General features: G+C 39.8%; 1 protein-coding gene across 2 annotated transcripts in view; it reads left to right on the top strand.

Annotated features, from left to right (window-relative positions):
• The window catches only part of LOC137656123 (ribosomal RNA-processing protein 7 homolog A-like), a 50,839-nt gene extending 37,167 nt beyond the window's left edge, over positions 1-13,672 (top strand). For both annotated transcript variants that reach the window (XM_068390300.1, XM_068390299.1), the window contains one exon: positions 13,545-13,672. The gene's annotated coding sequence lies outside the window, so the exon portion shown is untranslated. The remainder of the gene's footprint in view (positions 1-13,544) is intronic.
• The last annotated feature ends 3,880 nt before the right edge of the window (positions 13,673-17,552 follow it).

Genomic DNA, 17,552 nt, shown 5'->3' with positions numbered 1-17,552 from the left:
TAGGATAATCCTCTTCTATTAATCTAGGTAGTTTCTAAGGATTCCAGATCCCTCTGTTCACAGATGCTTCACACACAAAGGGTGGGAAGCAACACTAGATTATTTCCATCTGTAAGGGAAATTGATCGCAAGAATCAACGCTTCGTATCAATTTCCAGGACTTCTCGCTGTGTTCAGAGTCCTTCAAGCTCAATATTCAAGGTTTTTTTTTTAGATAACTTGACAGCATTAGCTCATATTTAGAAATAGTGGAACCAGGTTGGAATATTTGTTCTGGATAGCAGAAATGCTACAGTTTGACAAATTGGAGAGGGATACTAGGAGGATCAAATATCCTATTTCTGGGCTCCTCCTGTGCCACCCAGTGAAATGCTCCTTTAGCACCATTTCTAAGGTATATAACTGCTATATATTACCAGAGAAAAAATTGCATAGGAATGCCAGGTTGAACCCAGCTCGCTCACCTATATAAGGTGTCGGTATAATATACTGGGGCGTAATAATTCACAACCAGAGGCTTCGCACCATTTAGATATCTCCTCTTCAAAACCCCCGCCACAGCGAGGTGCCGTTCAACACTACTACCACCAACCCAACCCATGCCAGTGACTCCACTCCTAATTTAGCACCGCTTTCGTTCACTTGTGAATTTTGTTGACAGTGTTTTGGTGAATTTTCTCATTTCTTTGTACAGATGTCGGATTCCCTGGTCTCCCCATCTAAGTTAAGTACCAGATCTATGAGTTTTGAACTTTTGGGGGTAGCATTGCCATTACTTTTAATTTTATTCGAGGTTTTTAATTTTCCTCTTGTCGAACCGCTCGCGACTCCCTTGCAGGCTTGCTACCTCCTTCGCTCGTTCTTAACGTATTACAATTGGTCTTCCATACTGATTGTTTTTTGTTTCGAACCTTATTTTGGAGTTTTTCTCACCAATTACACTTCATCATTGTGCTTTTGGATATTTTGATGTTTTATGATATTATTCTACGTATCATAGTTTTGAACTCGGTTGGCAAGCCTGCCTCGGCACGGTCTAGTTGGTTTTGCTACTGCATTATGTGTTTGTATTATTATATTGATATTATATATTAATATTATTAATAATTTATTACGATTACCATCTAGTCTAGTTATCGCTTAGTTTGAATGGGACTCTCGCTGAGCAGTTGTTATTTCATTCGTTTTCCTACCATTCGGCATCTACCCGAGGTAGAAGTTATGTTGGCATCCCTGTCCAGCGCGACTCCTCCCCGCTCTGGAAGGCTGCCCGTTATTTATCCCCCTGCCATTCCCTTGCGTCCCTCTCTTGCTAATTTTATTTTAAGTTACGCATGCCTTATATACCAGTTCAATGTGTTACATCATTTTACATTAACATTATTTTACATTATTTATTGCTCGTTCCGTTTATGATCATTTCGTTTTGCTTACGTGGTTCCATCCGTCAGGTTGGTACTCCTGTCCTCCCTCATATGCACGTGATCGCCTCCTGCCCCCTCATTAGCTAGTCTCGTTGCCTCCTTCCCCCCATTTCTTCATCTCCAATTCAATGATTCCTCTCGTCTCTCGAGACTTTGTGTGAGCGGTTTGGCATTACGGGTCGAGTCCTCTCGTACCTCAACCTTTCCCCCTCACACTATCCCTTCCTGGGATACCTTATGACTCACTAGTAGGTACTGAGAACATCCACCGGGGTTTCAGTCTAGCTCTAGTTCTAGTCTAGTTCATTCACTCACTCACTCATTCACTCACATGCCTTTCTCCCCCCGCCGCTCTGATTGGCCATCGGTTGGGGGGGGATCTCGGTCGGGTATGGGTTACTCCACGAGATTCCCTCCGTTACGGCCCGCACCCCACGGGACCCCTATGATAATCACTTTTTCTTAGAAGAATCTCGTTAGAATTTTGAATTTAAAATATTTTATTGGAGTTTTGTCATTACTTTTATTTTGGTTCGTTAAGGTTCTTGTGGTTGGCAAGGGGTCATTGGCTCCTCCCTTCCTCCCTTTTGATTACCTACCTCGACAGCTGGTTGTGTCCCCCGGGGCCGCCACAGCTGTCTCCCGGGTCAGGCGGTATAATGTCGACCCTATTGCAATTCCCTATGCTTCCTCAATGCTGATGGGATAGTATATTTTTCGCCTTTGACAATACTCTTATCGAATGATCATAACTATACGGACTTGGGTGTTACTCAGATTATTACATAGGCTAAATTTTTCCTTCCTGTTTCTGTTCGGATTGTTACTCTTAGACTATATCTCAGTTGCATACTAACCTAATTTTAATACCCGGATCCCCTGGGTCCCTTCTTGGGACATTAACTTTATAAGAGATACTTATGTATTCTTATTATTACAGATGGTCCGTTGCCAAATGACAGCCTGTGCGGCCGTTCTCCATCAACCGTGCGGCCACGATGTCTGCAGGTCACATGCCGACTGTGGTGTTCAGATGGACGACCTGCTTGTATGGCATCCGGACAACTGCCTTATCTGCTACGGGTTGGTTACCACCCTTTCTTCGGACTCGGTGAGTATTCCTATCGTTACTATCTAATTTTACACAAGGTTTAACCTTTAATTCCCTGCTATTTCATATTGCAATTTCTGATCGAATTGTCCCTTATCGATTGTGATCTTTCACTTACCTCGAAGTCACTACCATTAGTAACGGTCTATTTTTTTCAGATCTCTCAGTCTTCTAAGTCTTCGGCCCGGGCAACCTTGAAGGTCTGGGTAGGCAGCTTCGCCCGCAACGTTAAGGCCAAGCAGCCTTACGTCTTGTCTGAGGACTGGTGTAACTTGATCTACCCTAACGCTAAAACCTCGGCAGCGGTCCCCAAGGACGTGGCGGACCCCATCATTGCCGATATCAACGCAACCTTGTGCATTCCCGTGGACCAAGATCAGACTAACGACTCTATTGTGGACAACGTCGCCTCCATCAACCTCGACGTGGAACCTATGGCTCTCGACAAGCCAGAACCAGGTAGGGAGGTAGGTGAGGCAGGTGGGTCCCGGGCTAAGATTCCTCTCCTTAGTCCAACTTTCTCTACTTCTTCTAATCATTCTTCTTTTCAGGGTTTCCCCGGGAACCCCGGGTCTGATACCAGGCCACATCCAGTTGTCCCTAAGGTCAAAACCCAGCGGAGACCTTTATTGAAGACTCGCAGGCCTTCCAAATCCTCGAAGTCAGGCAAGACTTCCACTTCCGGAGTGCCAAAAGACTCCGCTGTCGCTTCCTCTTCCTCTCATGGTCCGGGAGTGCAGACAGCCCCCATACCTACCCTGGCGGCCTTCGACCCAGAGGCCTTCTCTAGTAAGTTGCTGAGCCAAATCTGTTCCATGATGTCTTCCTTTACAGACAGACTGCAGACCCAAGAGGGTCTTATGGAGAGCCTCATGCGGAAAGGGTTGCCACAACAGCAACAATACGTCATGCCGGATGCCTCTAAGCTCCCGCCTTTCACAAAGAATAACCCGTGGAGAATGGCTCTGAACTCTCCCTATACGGATGGCATGCTGACTATTGAGGGTTGTGGCACCCGTCCTATTGAGGACTTTGAATTCTTTCCTCCCGGTCTCCAATTCCCCTTCCCCGGCTTCGTCCAGCTGACCGATGAAGCTCTCGTTAGGCTAGATAAGGTCCCTAAGGAGACCCTTATCTACCCAAAAGAGCAGGCCCAGTCTACTTGGGTCCGAGCACTGAATGAGTGGGAGTGTGTAAACACCATGCTTACCCCTCACAAAAGCCCCTACACAATGTTTTTAGTAGATGAGCAAACTCCCACTCCATGCATGACTAAAATGATGGATCTAGCCCATCAAGCCATAAGTGAGGACAAGCCGTTACCGCAACTGCGGGAGACGGACCTAACCTCCCTCCTATTTCCATCAGACCACGAGTGCTGGCATAACGCTCCGGCCACCTTCACGACAGGCAAACTGGCCGCTGACTGTGCTTCCACACAGTTCAGCGAGCGTCTTCCTAGGCTTCCGGACTCTTTGATCCACCTCGAGTGCGAAGCTCGGACCAGGCTAAGCAGGACCATCAACTCCGGAACAATGGCTGAAATGCTCTCCTTTATGTACGAAGAAGAGCCCATCTTCAAGGTCTTGACTAAATCTCTTTTACAGACCGTAATCTTGGATGCTTACGACTTCCTAGTAGCCAGACGTCGTTGCCGCAGACATGTTTTGTCTGAGGCCACTATCCGACATGAGCCTAACAAGCTCATTAAAGCCCCGTTCTGGGGTCCGGACCTATTCCTGAAGGATCTGGTGAACAACGTTCTGAGGCTGCCAGAGTCAACCAGAGCCTCAAGGTTCGGTGGGGTCTGGTTACAAAACGGAAGTTCGAACCAACCGGCGTACAATCTCGGGGCAGGAAAAGGTTACGACCCTACCAATCCTCCCAATATCGTCAACCACTGCAAGTGGTCCAACCCATCTCGGTGGCACAGGGTAGTCAGCCATCCACTTCAAAGGGCCAACCCCAACAACAATATGTGTTGGTCCCTCAGAGTCAAGTAGCGTCGACTTCGTTCCCTACTTCCCCGACCTTTAATCCCAGCTATGAATCCCAGGGTACCTCCCAAGGTTACCAACGTGCCAGAGGCTCCGGTGCAAGGGGTAACTTTCACAACAGAGGTGGTGGAAGGTCCTTCTCCCAGGGCAGAGGATCACGCGGAGGTCGAGGAGGCAAATCTGCAACAATTTATTGAGAACCCTCAGGTAGGCGGAAGGCTCTATTCCTTCCGAGGTCGTTGGAAGTTCAGCGATTGGGCCTTCAGCATAATTTCCAGAGGTCCGGGGTGGAGTTGGATAGAAGGGCCCCCTCCACCGACAGTTTCCATCAACTCCCAACACAGGAGCTAGCCTTATTTGGAAAAGATCTGTTGCAGAAGAATGCAATCAAAGTTGTAAATCACTTAAGATTTCAAGGTCGCTTGTTCAGCGTGCCAAAGAAAGACTCAGACGAGCGAAGGGTAATCCTAGACCTGTCCCGTCTGAATTCTTACATTCAATGCGACGGGTTCCGCATGCTAACCGTTTCTCAGGTGCGGACCTTACTTCCCCATGGGGCCGTCACCACCTCTATAGATCTTACAGATGCCTACTATCACGTTCCGATAGCAAGGCATTTCTGTCCGTTCCTAGGCTTCAAACTAGGCAACCAGGCCTATACATTCAAAGTAATGCCATTCGGACTCAACATAGCACCCAGAATTTTCACCAAATTGGCAGAAACAGTAATCCAAGAGTTACGAACTCAAGGAATTCAGATAGTTGCATACCTAGACGACTGGCTTATCTGGTCAGACAACGTTGAGAGCTGCCTCACAGCAACAAACAAAGTAATTCAATTCCTTCAACACTTGGGGTTCCAGATCAACTTCGAGAAATCTTGCCTGGTCCCGGAGACCAAGTTTCAATGGCTGGGACTTCAATGGGATCTACGCTCCCACACGCTATGTCTCCCCAAAGCCAAGAGAACGGAAATAGCAAAGAATACGAAACGTTTTCTCGAGGACAAATTGACGTCCAGGAGAAACCAAGAGAGAATCTTGGGCTCCTTACAGTTCGCCTCAGTGACAGATAACCAACTGAAGGCCAGACTGAAGGACATAAATCGAGTATGGCGCTCCAGAGTGAACGAGAAATATCGGGACAAAAGAGCTCGACTTGCACCAGTTCTGAGGAAGAGACTTCAGCCATGGACGAAGGTCAGAAACCTGGCAAAGTCAGTTCCCTTACAATACCCGTCCCCAAGACTCGTCATTCACACAGACGCCTCCTTAACAGGCTGGGGGGGGATACTCCCAGTACAAGAAAGTTCAAGGACTATGGTCGACGATATTCCAACATCTTCATATCAATATCTTAGAGGCCATGGCGGTCTTACTATCCCTAAGACGACCATCCCCAGCCAAGAAACAGCACATAAGACTGGTTCTAGACAGCGAAGTCATAGTTCGCTGCATAAACAGAGGGGGTTCCAAGTCAGGCAACATCAACCATGTGATGTTAGCGATATTTTCCTTGGAAGCATCAAATCAGTGGCATCTGTCAGCAGTCCATCTAGCGGGAGTGCGGAATGTAGTGGCGGACGCACTTTCGAGGACAACTCCGCTAGAGTCAGAGTGGTCACTGGACCTAAAGTCATTCCGTTGGATCTTGTCTCAAGTCCCGGGTCTCCAGATAGACCTTTTCGCAACAGAGTCCAACCACAAGTAAGAGTGTTACGTGGCCCCCAACCTGGACCCTCAGGCTTATGCCACAGACGCAATGTCTTTAGACTGGAACACTTGGGGGAAGATTTACTTGTTCCCACCTATAAATCTGCTGATGAAGGTGTTGGACAAACTCAGGACTTTCAAAAGCCCATGTTGCTCTAGTAGCCCCCAGCTGGCCCAAGAGCAATTGGTTTCCCCTGCTGGTGGAACTGGGTCTCCACCCTCGTCAGATACCCAACCCAATTCTGACACAAATAGTACAAACTCACAATGTATTCGCTTCCTCAAACATTCAGTGCCCTAACTTTATGGACTTCATGAAATTTGCAGCCCAAAAAGGTGCAGATATCAATCCTCAGAATACCCTATTTTTGGAATCTGATAAAATGGAATCCACCCTTCGCCAATATGATTCAGCTGTGAGGAAGCTTGCAAAATTTTTAAAGGACTCCAAGGTGGAGTTAAGGACTATGAATCTGACAGTAACCTTCTTCAGAACTCTATTTGAATCAGGTCTAGCAGCCAATACCATTACTACAATTAAATCTGCCTTGAAAAAGATTTTCCATATTGGTTTTAACATAAACCTGACAGATTCATATTTCTCATCAATCTCAAGAGCTTGCGCCAGATTGAAACCATCAACTTGCCCTAGCTCAGTTTCCTGGTTTTTGAATGATGTTCTTAAGTTGGCCTCTGACACTCTCAACGAATCTTGTGATTACATACCCTTGCTAAGGAAAAACCTTATTCCTCATGAGCTTAGCTTCTGGTGCCAGGATATCAAAACTTGCAGCCTTGACAAGAGATCCAGGCCATATTGAATTTCTCCCGTCAGGGGAAGTCCTTCTCTCCCCTGACAAAGTTTTCTTAGCCAAAAATGGGGACAGCCAGAACAGATGGTCCTTCTGAAAGATTGTTCCACTCCCTCAGGACCCATCATTATGTCCAGTAATCACTCTGAAAGCCTACTTAAATAGAACTTCCACTAAGTCCTCAGGGCCCTTATTCATTAGAGAAAACAGAGGTACCATCACCCTGAAAGGGATCTGGCAACAAATTTTATATTTCATTAAACAGGCTAACCCTGATTCATTTCCTCATGTCCATGATATACGAGCTGTAGCTACCTCAGTTAATTACTTCCACCACACGAACTTCGCTGAACTTACTAAATATACAGGCTGTAAGTCTCCATCAGTATTTAAACGCCACTATCTAAAACCTCTGGAAGCCCTAAAATTTACTACAGTGGCAGCAGGGAATGGGATTCCTCCTGATCATAATGAGTCCTAATCAACTATGTCTTGCTATCCTCCTTCCTCTTACCTGCCTTATTTGTTGTCCCTTCCTTAGTTTTGGTTTTGTCTTACCTGAGCTACACCCTTATGGTGTAACCTTTTATCATGTCAGTTAATTACCTTATTCCACGAATAGATTTTTGTTGTTTTACACTCAAGATTGTAATTGATATTTAATATTGCCACTGTTAATGTCCCTGGCTGTCCCTATCATCCCTCCATTGGGAATATTTTGCAGATTTACTTTTTGCCAATCTTTTCTTTATGTTAAGGAAGTGTTTACTTATTGTTCCAAGTATATCCTTTTCTTGATTAAACCATATACGTTGTTATTTTGAATTTAATTTGCTTTCCCCTCAGGCATTGTTCCAAGTTTTGGGACCATTTCTCTTGTACAATTTTACTGGGCGGCACAGGAGGAGCCCAGAAAAGGGATTTTGACGAAGGAAAAATCTATTTCTGGGCGAGAGACCTGTGCCGCCCAGTGAACCCTCCTTTGACTTCCCTCCCAGCATGGGCCCCAAACCTTGGGTGCTATAAGGAGTGACGTCACTGGCGTGGGTTGGGTTGGTGGTTAGTAGTGTTGAACGGCACCTCGCTGTGGCGGGGGTTTTGAAGAGGAGATATCTAAATGGTGCGAGGCCTCTGGTTGTGAATTATCATGCCCCAGTATATTATACCGACACCTTATATAGGTGAGCGAGCTGGGTTCAACCTGGCATTCCTATGCAATTTTTTCTCTGGTAATATATAGCAGTTGTATACCTTAGAAATGGTGCTAAAGGAGCATTTCACTGGGCGGCACAGGAGGAGCCCAGAAATAGATTTTTCCTTCATCAAAATCCCCTTATTATCTATTATTATTATTTTATTATTATTATTATTATTATTATTATTATTATTATTATTATTATTATTATTATTATCATTTTATTTTTATTATTTGATTATTTTTATTATTTTAGTATTATTATTATTTATTTTATAATTTTACTATTTTTTTAATTTTACATATTTTTTTTAATCATTTCATTATTTTATTATTACTCAAGCTAAAACCCTGGGTGAAAAAGCAGAGTGCTTCAAGTACAAGGGCTCTAACAGGGAAAAGTGGCATGGTGAGAAAAGGAAATAGGGGAATAGCAAATAAACTAAATATAAGTAATGAATGAAAAAAAATGTGTAACATTTTAGGGTAATTGACAAGTCTAAAATAGATCAGCCTCATATAAACTATGTTAATATCCAGATCAGGAATAAGAAATTTAATAGACTAAATTACTAGACAACAAATTAAGACCAGACAGGAGAGCAATACTTAAAACAAGGTAGAATAAATGAATTAAAACAATTCTAAGGATAGATTTATCACCAACATTCTTAAGACTTTCTCAATAAGGCAATTTGTTTGTGTAGTTGAAGAAGAAACTGACTTGTGGTTTTCTCAAAAGTAAATTTGTAATCAAGAATCACACCTAGAATTTGAAAGGTTGTATATTGTTTAAAAAAGCAAAAAAAAAATTACAATTGCAAAGATCTGGATGTTGAGGAACCACTGCCCTTAACCTACATACAATCATACTTTGAGTTTTGTTTTGGTGCAATTTCATGCCTTATGATTTACACTGTGTTCTATATTTAGTTAAATCTTAATTAATGGATTTGGCAACCATAGGTCTACATTTTGGAAATGGAAATAATGTAAAGAGCTTGTTTTCTAGGCCAAAACACATGTCATTTATACTGTATATAGTATACAGTAGTATGAAAAATAACTGGCTGAGAATACTATTCTGAGGAAAACTAGATATTACATTTCTATAGTCATTATGGTGCCCATCAACAACTACTCTTTGTAAAATTTAATATCGTTGCTTAGACCCACCTACTCCCATCTGTTTAAGCTTCAAAATAATGACCTTATGATTAACAGGGTCAAAGGCACCGCTTGAATTAAGTCAATCCTGCAAAATTTCTGATCACAATCAAGGGACTTCTGTACAGCATTGGAAATTTTGAGAAGAGCATCATGTGCTCCAAACCTTCATGATAGCCAAAATGCAAACTAGGAAAAGAAGATTACCTTTAGTATACCTGTTTAGACATTTTGCCAAAAGACATTTAAAACTTTGAGATAAAGTGGGTGGTAATTAGCTGGGCTAAATACCACAAACATATTTACTCAATGGAGAAACATCACTAATCTTTCTACAAGTACAAAAACAACAGCTTTTTACTAACTTACCAAAAATAACAGGCTAATTAGGAGCTAGGGAGTCAGTAAGGAAAAATAACATTTGGGACTAATCCTCCATAAGCATTAGAGTCTGGTAAGAGCATTTTAATTTTGCTAGACTGAAAAGCTAAACTAGTTAATTTAGCCGTAGGAAAATAGTTATGAGGAAGACCCAGTTAAGCAGAAGAAAGTAAATTCTTTCAAATGAATGGTCACTGCTTCCAGATGTATGTGTAGAGATTTGACATGGTGGAGACAACCATAAGGAGACATGTTTTCAATGTTTCTAAACAAGAAGAAAAAGGCATTTTTTTGCCACTTCTTAATCCTTCAGCTTGGAGAGTTGATGTCTTCTTTCAGGACAAGTCGAATTTGGATTTGTACTGGACTAAGGGTTTTCTTTTAGTTTGTTAATTGGTAAATTAATTAGCTTGGGGTTCTTTCCCAATTTTGGGATTCAATATTTAGAGTAAAGTATAGATAAGTAAGGTAAAAAAGAAGCATTTAGAAACACAATCTGGTGTGGAGCATCAAGTTATAACCTTAGTTGCAAAGGTTTGGTAATATGGTGCTAGACTAAGATGTGAGTATGGTTAAAAAAGGAGTATTATTTTGAGTCTTTAAATTTCCTTTCTCTTTCCTTCATAAACTCACCTCTGTCAGAGTATGGGATTTAACAAAATGAACTGTAAAGGAGATTCATAGAAATGAAGGAATTTTCTATAATAGACTTGTTATTTATATACTTGCCTGATGTTTATATACATCCCCCCCCCCCTTTTCAACGGACTAATAACATTAAGAGTATAGGAGATTAGTTTAAATGAGACTGAAGATGACAGGTGCATCCGCATTCATCATGGTTTGCCGTTAGTTACCAGGTGTCACCCTAGTGGGCGAGAGGCGTTGCCTCTTGAAGGGAAGAAAATGGCAAATGTTTAAGTTTTTTGGAGGTAGATTAATTGTAAGTCAAGCATCTAGAACAAAGTATGGTAATATGAATGTCAGGCAAGTGCATAAAGTACAAATAACATATTTGATTAAAATTCATTATTTCAAAATTAAACTGAAAAGGAAGGATGCTCCTCTTACAGAAATCATCAGAGATTTTAGTTTTTCTATTGGAAATTCTACATAGCTTTGCTATTAGGAATCATGTGAGGCACGTTCTGTCTTAGAAGAGAAAAGGAAATTACTGGGATAATAGCTTTTACAATTTTACAATGCTTCTAAAAGGCTAAAATCACCGGCTACTTAATCATTTACACTTAGTGCTCAGTCTCTAAAACATTTACAACACCACCACCACCTTCTTCTTCTTCTTCTTCTTCTTCTTCTTCTTCTTCTTCTTCTTCTTCTTCTTCTTCTTCAACATAGAAGTTCTTTGCAAAGGTATGTTAAATGATTTATTTTACCTTGAAAATATGAACTGCATCAATTTAAGAATATCAAACATGCAGCTTGTGAAGAGCCATCCTATTGTTTTTCTAGGTCAATTATGAATTACTTCAACTGTAAAATGTTATTGTAGATCAGTTACCACTTCTCTGTAGATTAAATTTTTAACGTATGATTAAAAACTTCAGCTGAAACAGGCTCCCAAGATAAATCGCTCACAATCTGTAGTGTATTAGAACAACACCCTATGATTAAGAAGTTATTGATTAGGTAATTTAAAGAACAGTTTATTCCTATTCCTTTTTTTTTATTCAGACACTAAAGTGGGACTACTTTTATTCAAACTGTAGTATTTGTTTATGAAGACAAAGAATGAAGCTGAAATTAATATTTAACAAAAATTCAATCGCATCTCTGAGTGACATCATCAAAATGACCCATCGTTCTCTTAGGGAAGAATAATTTTTAATAGAGTTTCTTTTTATATGACTTGCTTTTAATCTTTCCATTTAATTTTTCATTATGCCATCTTGAAGCCTATATTTTTTTAATTGGACACATCTGTAAGTTGATTTAAGCTACATCTGGTTAGCAAGTAATTCTTTTAATGAACTAAACTTTGCTCTAAAATTTTCATTACACCTAGTGTGCGATTTAAGCATAATTTTGGTTTGTATAGGGTCTCATTTACCTGCCTGAATCTTGTTGTTTAGAATGATGTAAGGTTTACACCACAGGCACTGGAATCTTTTAAAATATTAGAGAGTGGGATTAGAAAATCATTTTAGAAAAGATAAAAGTTATGGCGACTAGGAAGAACGCAAAGAATAGAGTTGAGGGGCAAATTAACCTTGGGGATATTGTAGGAGAAAGTATGAGTGAACTAAGAAGTGTACTTTATATCAAAAGTAATGTCATAGGAGATAATTAGGATTTCAAAATATAAAAGGAGCAGGGGCTCTCTATGGCTGTGAATAAGAATGGCTAATTGTAAAAGGAATTTGGAAGGAGGACCATGTTACTTTGCAAGGTCAGATCTGCTAATTTGCAATATTATTATTATTGTTATTAATATTATTACTACTACTACTACTACTACTACTACTACTAGCTAAGATGCTAGATGCTATAAGCCTATGGGCTCCAACAGGGAAACATAGCCTAGTGAGGAAAGGAAATAAGGAAATAAATAAACGATATAAGAAGTAATTAAAATAAAAATGAAACATTTTAAAAACATTAATAACATTGAAACCTATATTTGATATATAAACTATAAAAGGACTTATGTTAGCCTATTCAACATAAAAACAATTGCTGCGAGTTTGAACTTTTGAAGTTCCACTGTTATGAAGCTGATATTAAAATATTACAAGGTAAAAAAGTAGAAGCTTGAATAATATAAAAAGATATTGTTAGATTACAAGTAAATAACCAGATCTTTTTAGTAGACAGCAAAAATGTATGAATGTGTAAGGGCTGTCTATCTCTGCAATGTTTAGGTCTCATTCAAAGTATATGGGAAACTTTGAAGGGTTCTGATACAAACTGCTGGGATTTATGTCAAGGTTGCATCACGACCATCATGTTTAAATGGAAGTTGGAAAGAGATGTAGTACCCAGGGGCTGGAAAACAAACTGATTTAGCTGTGATAGGCATATTATGAGAATGGCACAGGAGGTCTTAGTCGAAGGAGAGGTAGATGTGAAATAAGCATGGCATAAACAGTTAGGATAACTCAGAAAATCATAGAAGAAATCATACATGATGACAGACCAGATGAGAATTCAGGAAAATTAGATTGTAGAGAGCTCATTAAGAGTTTAATCTTGTAAAGGGAAAATCTGACTAGATAGTTGTGTTAAACTACGCTCTATTTTTTTTTCTTTTTTCATTTATTTTGTTAAAGTCTGGTGGAATGGATAGATGAATGCCCCTATTTTACCCATGCCTGAAGAATAGAATACATGTACAATTTTGGGAAAGAAGGAAAATTGTGACAATAATGCAAAAGTGTGAAAAATAAGTTGCCCACTTAGATTTTCATATAGCTGTCCTGAATGATTTATTACTAAAAGAAAGGTTAAGATTAGAGCAAGTCATGATAAAGGTTGAGCAGCTGGTGTGAATATAGAAAGGAAAAGCAGATATTGGTGCATTCAAAGGTTGAAGAGATAAGGCATAAATCTTATACAATCATATGTGTATCATGAAGGTTTTCTAGTTAGTGACAGGAATCCTGGATAACATGGTGGAATATATAAATGTTCATTTCTTGTCTGTGTTTATGTCAATTTGTGACTTCCCATGATTATTGTATTTTTAGATTTTATTTTGTATTGTAAAATATTTTATTTTTCACTCCAGAACTTGCTCAGTTACGAAAGAGGTTCGAAAAGGACAAGAAAAGGATAAACGTGATGAAGTCAACAAGAAAGTTCAGACCTTGATCAAGTGTCCTTCATGTAAGATTTGTAATATAATATTTTGTCAAATTTCACCTTTCATTTTCCTAGTTATCACCAGTATCTTGTCCTTGGGTTATTAGTCAATATTTGAGGTGTTTATTATGTATTTTAGTAAAGTATTTGTTTATTGAACATGTTACTATTTAGTAAACTAATATGCGTAGAATGCTTGAGAACTTAGAATTTTAATGGGTAAACAGTTTTGAATAACACATGTGTCATAAAGGATTTACTTTTAAATGATGTTGGGAATTTGTTGTAAAGTTGAAATTTGATGGCTAAGTTGATAAGAATCCAAAGGGAAAGAATAATGTACAAGGCAGAAAGCAATGCAGCTGTTGGATGAGCATAATGCTACAGCCCGAGGGGTTTTTGTAGGGAAAGTAGCTTAGTATATGAAAAATAAAGACAGCCCTGAAATAACATATACTTTACTGTACTGTATTATATGATAGGAATAATGATAAAACAGTTTTTATAAACTAATGCAAGGTATTAACAAGAAAGCATGCATACCGTTCAAACTTTTGAAGTTCCATTGATTCATCTACATGACTAAGGCAAAGAATCTTTAGCAACACCTGTAAGTGTGTCATGCTGTAAACAAATCTCCCATTTGTATGCTGCAATCTTTCGCAAATCCATGAAGCTTGCGAGTTTTTTTCCCAAATGTTACGTGCCTATGGTTTTTTGGGGGTTGCTGTATATTGTGCTAAATGTTTTTATATTGGCCTTCCAAACCAGCTACTGTGCTTTTTACTTTTTACCTTCCATCTGCTCGCTTTGCTTTCTTGCCATCTAGTTGTCAAACTTCCATAATTAAATTGTTTTAATTTTCACTTCTAATTAGATCCTTATAGAAATTTAAGTAGATTTCTGAAAAGCATTTTTTGATTGAGTTTGTAATACCATTAATCAAACTTTTTAGTTGTGTAGTTGACTTGACTAATTTTTTTTTATTTTTTTTTACTAAACTGATACAGTACTGTGTAGATGACTTCTACTGTATAGTTAGCAATTAGTTTGTGTCATGTATTCTGTTAGATTTATCACCTTGTAGTATAATTAGTAGTCAATGAATGCTGTATTGGAATTGTTTACAGTACTTAACTAGTAAATTACTATTATTATTATTATTATTATTATAATTTTTTTTATGTGATCTTATGCCAGCTTTATTATGGGTTAGATGTGAAATAAGCTCTTTCTAGTCTCCTAAATTATGTGCTCTTTCTGCTCAATCTCCCATCAAGTTAATTATAAGTTTTCTATTGCCATTATTTAAGGTTTTACTTATGCAAATTGATTTGGTTTGCTAATAGGTAACCAACGTGGAGTGGTTATCTAAAGGCTGTGATGAGAAGTGTATGTTGAAATTTATAATGATTAGTACAGTATAGTTTATTATGTCTATTTCCAGTGGTCCTCCAGTTTCTGAGGACCACAAAAAGAGGTGTACAGTTCTGCCAAATAGTAGTTGTACTTTATGTACATTAACAGTTATCAATATTTTTTTTAGCATTCAATTGAATGTAAAAACAAATTGTTTTGCAAATGTATCTTTACATATTTGGTGTGTTTGATATAAGGATTCAAAAGACATTACACTGATCAGGGTGGCATTTTAGAGAGAACTAGCTGAACTAGAATTTGGCTCATGATCAATCAACCCTTCTTATCCTTTGCGTTGATTGGCCATCATCATGTAAAGGCCAACCAATGAATGCAACAGATAAGAGTGTTTGACAAGTCAGTTACCAGCCTCTAACATATTCATTATTATAAGAGTTTAACACCGTTTCCCAACATGGAAGACTTAAAATAGAAATTGCTCCTGCACAAATTCAAACCCCTGTCCTTTAATAGGCATATGATTTGAGCGAAGCTGGGAACTCCGGTTTTAATATTTGTAACGAGGTGTCGGTAATTACTGGTGTGTGGTGGGGAAGCCCTGACCCTGGCCAGTTCACTGAGCAGCAACTTTGACTTACGCTGCCGTGCAGTACAGACGTAGTCTTGGTGGAACCAAACTAGGCTGTACTATATTCATCTTTTTTTTTTCTCTTTTGAGATTGTTTGATTGGTGTTATTGAGAAACTAGATGTGGGCATGTGGTCCTGCCAGGTGTATCGAGTCGTAAGTACAGTACCTTAATAAGCAAGATCAATGCCCTTCTTGCAGAGGTCATGACTGCGTCCAATTATTCCCTTGTGAGGAGTGTAGGGATTGGCGGAAGGTGAAGTCAGAAAGAAATTCTTCGTCTTTAAGGTCCTTAGAATTATATAAATCCAGTGGACCTCTCTCTGGTACTTAAGCTTCTGAAACTTCTCCGACTTCCTCCTTCAGCGCAATTACAAAGAATGATAACAACTCTTAGCTACTTTTTGGGCAAGCTACGAATGAAGCAGCCATATCTGATTCTCCTGACGATGATGCTGCTAAGGACAATGCTGTAAAGATTCTTTTGCCTTTTATAGGTTTCCAGGGCATCCTGATTACAAAGAAGTTCCTGTAAGCCCCACCAATATCTAGAACAGTATTATTGTTTCAGTTGTTCCATCTTTTCCTGCCGCCTCTGCAAAGGAAGCCACTGACTCGACCCAATCCAGCCAGCTTCAGACTCCTGAAGGTGTAGTTGATCTACTATCCTCATCTTCAGTATTTCTGTCGCTGCCTCTAAAAGTATCTTCGATGACGTCTTCTGCTAAGGGAAGGAAACAACATAGTGGCCTATTGGGAACGTTCTTGCCTGGTGATCCCCAGTCTGGGGTTTGAGTCCCACTCAAACTCGTTAGTTCCTATGGTTGCTGCAACCTTACCATTCTTGTGAGTTAAGGATGGGGGGTTTGGCGGAGCATTATGTCTACCTCAGAAGCCATTGCCTGGCTCTCCCTGGTCTTAACTTGGGTGGAGAGGGGGCTTGGTTGCTTTATATATGGTCAGTCTCTAGGGCATTGTCCTGCTTGCTAGGGTAATGTCACTGTCTTTTATCCTTTGCCATTCATGAGCAGCCTTTAAACCTCTAGCAGCTCCCAGCCCAGGTCTTTCAGCCTAGTTTTCTGCAGTGTAGCCTCCTGGTATTGTTTGCCTTCCAAAGCAGAAGAGGAGAGAGTGCTTTCAGAATTCTGAACCCCCTGCACGTATGCATGACAAGGGCACCTCCAGTTTCCCCATGGGATCAACTTTTGTAGATGCAAGAAGGCGTACCCTCACCTCATCTGCTGGTGAATCTTCTAAGACTTCCCATTGCAGAGGACGAGAGAGTTCTTCCAAACGCTAATAGAGATGTTACATGCTCTTCTGGTCATGAGCACTTACCTGTTTGCTTATTCTACTGTTCATGAGTGCTCTCTTGTTAGCACAGACTCATCTGGAGATGAATACTCACCTTCTGGTGTGTGCTCACCTGTTATCATTTGTTTGCCCAGGTTTTCCTGTTAGCATGATCCCATTTGTGCATGAACTTTCATCTGTTCGCTTATGCTCTCCAATTAATGCGCACTCGATGCTCACCTGTTGAATTGCACTCACCTGTATTATTTGGAATATTGAATTGGAAAATTAATTGAAACAAATATAATTTATTGACTCGTCACTGAATCTAGCCAGAGGGATCAAAGGACAGAAGTAATTTTAACAAGATTGCAAAATGGTCATACAAAATTGACCCATTGTTTTTTAAATGTGTGTACCTCACAAATCAGTTTTCAAGTGCAGTGAGTGTGACACTGTTTTAACAATAGAACATATATTTTTTGAGAATAATGCTTTTAAAAGACAGACTGGTTTTGGTCAGAAAACCTTATCTGATATCCTATCTGATTCTGAGTATTTTTCTGTTTTTAAGATAAACACAGGTTTAATATGTAAAATTTGAATATCTAATTGACATAGATTTTAAAATCTA

The sequence above is a fragment of the Palaemon carinicauda genome, chromosome 17 (assembly GCF_036898095.1).
Source record: "Palaemon carinicauda isolate YSFRI2023 chromosome 17, ASM3689809v2, whole genome shotgun sequence".
NCBI lineage: Eukaryota > Metazoa > Arthropoda > Malacostraca > Decapoda > Palaemonidae > Palaemon > Palaemon carinicauda.
The sequence above is the reverse complement of the archived record's forward strand: the minus strand, read 5'-3'. Positions and strand labels throughout refer to the sequence as shown.